Below are 9071 nucleotides of genomic sequence, written 5' to 3' on the forward strand. Positions count from 1 at the left end.
GTTTGAATACAGTAGCAATACCTTTAATAGTTTCACAGGTAATCAGGTGTCACGACGGATAATATTGCTACAAAGATTGCGACTAAATAGTTATGTCAGGTTTAGATACATTTTCTCCATTTAAAACGGAGTAACATAGCACCTTGTTTCCCGTACATACGATAACCATCTAACCTAGTATAATCCGCAATGGAAGAGGCCAAATATTTCCGAGTAAAGCGAGGAGTACATGGTACAATTACAACAAAAACGCGCGAGCCAAGCGAGTGAACCGAGCGCGTCTCGTCAGCAGCTGGCAAAACGACAAAACCTAATTAAGGTAGGAAATAATTTGGCCCTAACAGTGCTATTTATGGTAAGACGTATTGGGAACAAAGGAAATTATGAAAAGCAAATCTTTTTCTTTGAGCAGTTGTGTAAATTCGTAATGCTCCAATTTTTCCATTCGATTCAATTATTTGATATACCTAAAGGTAAGGGCTCGCCCTTCTCTTTTATCTCGACTATTCTCAACCCTAGAAACAAAACTCCGCTAGCCAACCCTACTAACGAGGTTCACCGAGCGATCTGTCTTGTCAATAGTTAATTTAATCTTAATACGAGCAAAGAATGCTAACACGTCGCTTGCGCAAGCTGGCATCCTAAACTCGTGTCCTGGGCACCTTAATGATCTATAACCACTAGGATTACGCGTGACTGGCGAGCGATTTTCTAATCCAAGGCTGGCCAATAGATGTTATAGACGGGCATATTTTTTTTAATGTGAGACGGCAGTGGGCACATGGCGGGCTTTAGAAGTACAATAGGTACAATACTCTCTCTCTCTCTCTGGACTCTTTATTGAACACCAACATAGCAAACAGTACAGAAAACAGGTAAACAGAGATTTTTCAAGGTAAGCAATAGGCGTTCTTATCGTTTCAGAGCAATATCTTTTAGGCAACCTGTACAATAGACTGTAAGGATTACATTTTAGCAGGTGGTGCAATTTACAGTAGGTTAGAGTAAAATAAAAATACATAAAATTTGCTTTTAAACAATTTCGTGTAGGACAACATAAATAAACGTGGAGCTAATGAATTTACTGTCACTAGCTGTCAGTGTCATAGGGATCAAGGTTCCCCGTGAGTAGTATGCAACTTTCTGAAATATAGCGGTTTGAAAGTTAGTCATTATCATAACGAATAATGACTATGGTTAGCATTTCTTTAAAAGTACGGCATGCATGTGTATATTACTCGTAAGTCAGTGTTTCTGTATGTGTATCTATTTTATAAACCATTCTTATTCTTAATAGTAAAAAAAAAATAAAAAAAAATTCACTGGTAAGTTATAGAACTTCGCGAGATGACTACTACATTTTGAGATTAAAACCTAAAAAATTGGAAAACCCCCAACTTTGTCACTTCAAAGTTCAATATCTCAAATACTGCTTAACCGATTTTGATGAAATATGTCTAAGAACCATTGCTAGAAAACCTGCTTTTGAATCGGTCAACCTATTTAAGAGCTACGTTGCCACAGACGAACACACATAGCGGTCAAACTTATAAGAGCCCTCTTTGTCGCACCCGTCGGGAGTTAAAAAAAGGTGACTAGATATGGTCTTTCCGTGGACCCTTCATATTGGCCATGTAATGGATAAAGAACATATCCGCTGCATCGTTGATCCACAACCTACAGTAACGGCCAACCCGTTAGTCCAGTTGCCCAGCATGGTGTGTAAGGGCATAGTTATTATCGCTTTTGTGCTGATTTATGGTGGAAATAGATCAAATATTTATCTGTATTTGGTGTCTTTATTAACGTGTTTTATCTGCTCTAGTTTTATTAGGTTTAGCTATACCTATAGACAAAAGTAACCCCCTTACGAAGTAAACTATGGATTATTTTCTTTGTACCATTATTCTCTATTCAGACTATGAATAATGAATTATTGGTATAATTCATATTAATATTATCCGTATGGATCTCCCGTATGTCTGTTTTCTGGTGAGTCCTAACAGATACATTATTTTTTTTATCCGGTTTTACTTTATTAACATTCATAACATAAATAAACATTAGATATACACTAACTGTTTCACCATCTGTCGACTAACTTTAAATAAGTGTCAGATAAAAGTAATACCGTCTTTGTTTATTCGGACAAAGCAAACAGAGACGGCATCACTGATATCCGTCACTTAAAGTTAGTCGACAAGTGGTGAAACAGGCCCTTAGTAACAAAAAAATTAAATCTTCTAAGTCAACGCAATCAAAATAAAAAGTCATTAATGAAAATGTTTCCGTACAAATTGCCAGGAAATCAAAGCATGTGGTATGTAGGTAACTTTTAAAGCCAATAAGAAATCTTAATTTTTAGAAAGAAAGAAAGAAAGAAAATAAATTTATTCACAACACAAGACAACAATATTATTAGGTACAAATAAACAACACAAAGGTATGCAAAGGTGTGTAGGTGTGTAAAGGTTTTTGTCGTCTTTTTACATCATCATCTAAAATGATCCCGCAGTGTACATTTTGCTTGAGATGGGCACTGTCGATATTAAGATCCCTTTTAGGGATAAGTTCGCCTTTGTACTCTTTTGTTTTGTTGTGTTATTATTTTGCGTTCTATGTACAATAAAGTATTTACATACATACATACATTATCACGTACAAATCAACCTACAAAAGGTACCTACATTTTTTTACGGGACCCTCCGTGTGCGAATCCGACTCACACTTGGCCAGGTTTTTTTGACGATCAGTTATTTTTTACAAGCTTTTAACTTGCAATGTATGTATGTATGTATGTGCGGGTCAAATCCTGCAATCGAAATTGGACCCACTTCCAGTGGTCAGGTTGACTTAAAAATTTGGCATACTTATGTAAATCCGGTGATAATACATTAATCTGGTAGTAAAATTCTGGCCAGGACTGTCTCCGCAGCACGGAACTCTTCATTGGTTAATGACATCGACATGAAATTTGGTCCACAGATGTAAGTAATTTAAATGACAATGCAGTGAACAAAAAATAGAGGCAGCAAAAAAAGCTTGTATCAAAAACCGGCCAAGAGCGTGTCGGACCCTTTTTTTTTGTTCTTTTATTCTACCACTTTGTCAGCGTGACTGATATGTACATTCATGCCAAATTATAGCTTTCCAGCACTAACCGTCTTTGAGCTTAGCCGCGGACAGACAGAACGGACAGACATGGCGAAACTATAAGGGTTCCTAGTTGACTACGGAACCCTAAAAATGATATTTTTAACAACAACTCATTTGGTAATAAATTATACTTAGTGAACATTTTACTTCTTCTGTTTCTGTTCTGATCTGGATAAGATTGACACTAATTTGTTTGTAATAGGAAATGGAGTAGAACAACTTGGTAGTTTACCCTGATTAAAATTGCCTGTTATTGAACGATACCATAATTACGAGTCATTTTTAGGGTTCCGGAGCCAAAATGGCAAAAACGGAACCCTTATAGTTTCGCCATGTCTGTCTGTCTGTCTGTCTGTCCGTCCGCGACTTTGCTCTGTGACTATCAATGCTAGAAAGGTGTACTTTTGCACGGATATAAAAATGTAAACTATGCCGACAAAATGGTACAATAAATAAAAAAAAGTGGGGGTGATTTTTTTTCTCATCCAACTCTATAGCGTGGGTTATTGTTGGATAGGTCTTTAAAACCATTAGGGGTTTCCTAAGACGATTTTTCGACTCAGTGACATGCTTGCGAAATATTCAACTTTAAAGTGCAAATTTTCATTAAAATCGAGCGTCCCCTTTCCCCTCTAAAATCTAAACCAGTGGGTGGAAAAACTTGAAAAAATCAGGATGGTAGTAAGTATATTAAACTTTCAAGGAAAACTATAACGGCTAAGTTTTCTTGAGAATTATTAATAGTTTAAGAGTAAATAAACTTGGAAGATTCTTGGAAGAAGAAGAAAAATATTACTTAATTTTTTCGTAATGGCTACGGAACCCTATTTCGGACGTGTCCGACACGCTCTTGGCCGGTTTTTAACCTTAGAATCCTTGGAATTCATACATTACGTGGTTGAAACATGTTCGGCCATAAAAATAAATGTATCAAACCACACCTGGCTATTAGGATGCGTTTCCATCAGAGATGTGCGAGGATGTTTTTGTCATGATCATGAACCAATAGAAACGCTTCCTTTACCTAACGATTCGACCGCCCAAGTGTTGCCATACAAACGTTACTGATTAGTTGATATGCAATTTCAATTATTATTTTCATCTTTTTTTTTATTAATTTTAGTTTTATTTGTTTAGTGTCGATTAGTCTTTTAAGTTTAGTAGTAAAATAAAGGGTCATACTGAAAACCAGCGCTGCGGCTTGCTGTGGCAACACGCTGAGTATGGCCCTTTTTGCTTCTTTCGACACAATGTCTTTTTCTTTTTCTTCCTTTTTTAGTATGTAATAAGGTTATATTATTTTTAATTGTATTTTTTTTTCTTTCTGCTGTGCCGAATTTTGCCAAATAAATTTATTCTTTCTTTCTTTATTTTCTATCCTCGTACAGCACAGATCTAAACACCTCAACAGTGGAAACACCTCAGCGGAACAAAGTTTTAGTAAGTATCCATACTTAATTATTATAAATACGTGTTTGCGTTTTTATGTTTGTCTGCCTTTCACGTCGAAACGGAGAGGCGGATCGACGTGATTTTTGGCATAGAGATAGTTTATGGACCCGAGAGTGACATAGGCTACTTTTATCCCGAAAAATACACAGTTCCCGAGGGAACAGCGTGCGATAACCGAATTCAACCCGGGCGAAGCCGCGGGCAAAAGCTAGTACTTATAATATAAAACAAGAGAAGGATGTGTGCGAGGAATGTGATGTGACGAATTTGTTGTGTGTAGGTACTCTGCAGGGCTATTACGAAACTCGAAACTCGAAGTTCGTATCGTACCGTCCCTCTCGCTCTCATATTGAATAGTATGTGTCAGAGGGACCGCACGACACGAACTTCTAGTTTCGAATTTCGTAGTAGCCCTGCAGTCACTAGTAGCGGCCATTGGCGCATCCAGCTCGCTTAGGTATTCGAAAAGAGTCCGCTACACTTCCTTGCTCGCACCGCTCAGCTACCTCGCACATCTCTGGTGGAAACCCAGCCTTAGAGTACTATAATCTTATAACCAAAGTCATAATTATCATACGTTATGCGACAGCTTGCTTAATTTTACTAGCGCTTTTCTATCTTAAGAACCTTATGTTCAAGCAGTAAAGTTGGGAATAAACGCAATTTCATTTTTAGAGCGATCTTATATTAATTTGGTTATCCTTTCTGACAACCAATTTAACTTTACTTACGCTTTAGAGATGTGTGATTTCTAATTCGAAGTGGTAGAGCTTAAAATTGATGATATTTTGATTTTAGATTGTGTTTTAGAAGTTGGTTATCCCATGTGTTGATATTGGTTGGTAGCGTAGTGATTGTTCAACTGTTTATGCTTTTAGAGCAATAACTTTTGCATTTTTACTGTTATTTGTTATGTATAAATTATGTGTGATTATTTTTCAATTCAGGTTTAAAAGTTTTTCTTTGAAATTTCACGTTTAATCCCAGTAGTTCAGATTGCGAGATATTATCCCGATCCCGTGGGAATGTCGGGATAAAAAGTAGCCTATGTGTTATTCCAGACGCCCAGCTATCTACGTACTAAATTTCATCCAAATCCATCTAACTCTTTTAGCGTGAAGGAACAAACATACACACATATTCACAAACTATCGCATTTTTAATATTAGTAGGATTATAGTCATAGCACTGCATTTTTAATTTAAATCATCTGATAATTGTTTATTAATATTTTCTATGAATTCTAAAATCGAGCCCTCCCCCGCGCCACCCGTCCCGCTCCTCGATACAATGGCGATACAACAGCGCCACGTAAGAAGTGGCGACTTAACTGAACTAACAGGACACTGATTTGTAAAACGTATTACTAAAGACCGAAAAAATCATGCTGGATCGCATAGATGGCGTTAAAGTTAAATTGAAATAATAAAATAGAACATAGTGTAAATTTCGTATTTCATTTCGTAATTCATACATTTTTAACTAAAATGGACTACACGAATTCCAAATTTTACTAAATTCCAATGGCTTCTAAAATTACTTACTTGGTTAGAATAGGATCACAATTGACTATTTTATCAGCGAACATAACGAAAACACATATTTTATGCTCTTGTGTTCTCGCGTACAGAACAAAACAAACTTAAAATTTAAAAACTATCGCAAAAGTGCCTTATCAAAAAAAAGTGTACCCTTTAAGATTTTTTGAATTTTTGGAAAAATATGCTCTTGATTCTGAGTAGGAAAAACCATATTTTTTCCAATATTTCAAAAAAAGAAAGGGTACAATTTTTAAAAAGGGTAAAAAAACCAATGTTGGTAGTACGCTGTAATGTGTTGCATTCTTTAGAATCAAGCCTTATTTACCACCGCATGGTTAATTCCGCTTTGTATACTCACTGCCATAGGTAGTACCTATTTCATTATGTGTCATACTATTTATTCACCGCGAGACCATTTACTTTCAATTGCTTGATAGCTTAACCCACATCGCAACACATTAATAACCACTGCAGTTAATCTATAAAGACAGCCGTGCGTGACATTATAATTCTGGATAGTGATGTACCAGACACAATGCTTTAGACTATCGCGGTCATTACTACTCGTAATTTTGTGATTTAAATTCGGGTGTTGTTCAGCGTACCTTGATTTTAGAGAAGCTCGATATTTCGGCACAGTTGCATGCGCCATGATCACAAGACGACTGGAGAATTGCGGGTACCTATACTCTATTTATTTTAACATCTGAAACTTAACGGTAAAATTTCCACCCGTTTTTAAATGAAACAATGAAACTATTTAAGACTAGCTTTTGCCCGCGACTTCGTCCGCGTGGAATAGTAATTTTGGGAATTATTTAATTTATATAGGATACCTATTCTGCCAATAATAGTACATAAAAACTTCTACGTTTACCAAAAATAACCTATTTTAATACATTGCTACAAATATAAACTATTTTGTTTGTTCTTCCATACATCCATCCGTCCGATGTTCTTTGGTAAAACATATTAGTATTTTGCGGGTAGCCATATTTTAGCAATATGACGTGTATTCTACCCTGAAAACACAAAAGGACTAATTCTTCATAGTGAACTATTGACACTTTACGTCCTTATTGTAAGTCAAGGCATTTTCACTAACCATAGCTACACATATTTCCGATAATATGTAGTAACTTGTTTGGAATTCCTTAAGAACTTTCATCCCTATATTTCAAGTAAATAGGTCGAAATTTGAAAAGCTTCAGAGCATATGTTTTTAAGGGTTCCGTACCTAAAAAGAAAAAAATGGACCCCTTGTAGGATTACTTTGCTGTCCGTGTCCGTCCGTCTGTCTGTCAAGACCCTTTATCTCGTAAACGCGCGGAGTAAGGTATCGAGCTGAAATTAAAAACCCTAAACTCAGGTCAATAGTCCCGAAAGCTGTGAAAAAAAACAAACTTCTAAGTCAAGGCAATCAAAAGCTACAGTCGTTTCATAAAGGTGTTCCATACAAATTGCCTCAACAGAAAAAGTTATAGGTTAAAGTATACTTTCGGCTGTCCTAGAAACTTGGAATTTTGCATAAAGGTTAAAGGCTTATAGCACAATAAATAAGAAAATCAGAAAATCATAATTCTTCATGTCTGACTGTCTATTTGAATAAGCCATCTAAAATGACCCCATATTGCGTACATTTTGCTTATGAGCTTAGAAGGCTCTGCTAACACTGCACCATCCCCTCTGCTAACATCCCTCGCAGGTAACATTTTCAAAAACGCTTAAATAAATATCTATTTATTTCTTATAAGTAGCCCAATGCCAAGTTTCATAAAGAACCATCGATTTATCTTCGACAATGACGATCTTTCATATAAAGTTTCATCCCCTATTTCACCCCTCACAGGAAGAATTTTTAAAAACGCGCGTACAAATATGTATTTATCTCTTATCACGTGCCCAAATGCCAAGTTTCATAAAGAACCATCGATTTAACTTCGACAATGACGCTTTTCCATATAACTTTCATCCCCTATTTCACCCCCTCACAGAAGAATTTAATAAAACGTGCGAATAGATATCTATTTATCTCTTTTCACGTGCCGAATTGGCAAGTTTAATAAAGATTCATCTATTTATATTCGATAATGACGACCTTGCATACAACTTTCATCCCCTATTTCATCCCTTTACAGATCGAATTTCAAAAACCTCAAACAAATATAGAATTATTTCTTATTAAGTGCCTAAATGCCAAGTTTCATGGTTTTATCTTCGACAGCGACGAACTACCATCATATAAACTTTCATCCCTGTTTCAACCCTTAAAGCCTCTTTTTCGCGATAAAAGATAGCCTATGTTCTTTCCCAGGGTCTATTCTATCTCTGTACAAATTTCATCAAAATCGGTTCAGCGGTTTAGGCGTGAAAGCGTAACAGACAGACAGACAGACAGACAGAGTTACTTTCGCATTTATAATATTAGTATGGATTGTGTTAACTGCTGTAGTAAAAGTATAATAAATACCTACCACTAATAGATGTAGGTATTTTTAGTGTGTTCGAAATACCGAGAAACGTGTGTTACAATTTGACGTTAATTCAAATCTTAAATTAAACGGAGTATAATATATTATGCTGGTATAAGTCAGTCAGAAAAAACAACAACAACAGCAACTGTGCCGAAATATAGAGCTTCTCTAAAATGAAGGTACGCGGAACATAACCCGAATTTAAATCATAAAATGATGTACCAGAGTCCAGCCGCACTTTTGGTGTTAAATTTTTTTTAGGTACTCCAGTCCTGAAGGCTTTATTGTCTAATGTACTCGGAATCGTGCCGAAACAAAGTCGCGCCAGAACATTAGATATTCGGTTACTCGTTGAATTGGTCATCTATATGTATAGAATGTGCAAATTTATTTTACGAGAGCCGCAAGCAAGGGTTGGTATTGATAGTGAAGTCCGTCCTAATTCCAA

The sequence above is a fragment of the Choristoneura fumiferana genome, chromosome 22, assembly GCF_025370935.1.
Source record: "Choristoneura fumiferana chromosome 22, NRCan_CFum_1, whole genome shotgun sequence".
Lineage (NCBI taxonomy): Eukaryota > Metazoa > Arthropoda > Insecta > Lepidoptera > Tortricidae > Choristoneura > Choristoneura fumiferana.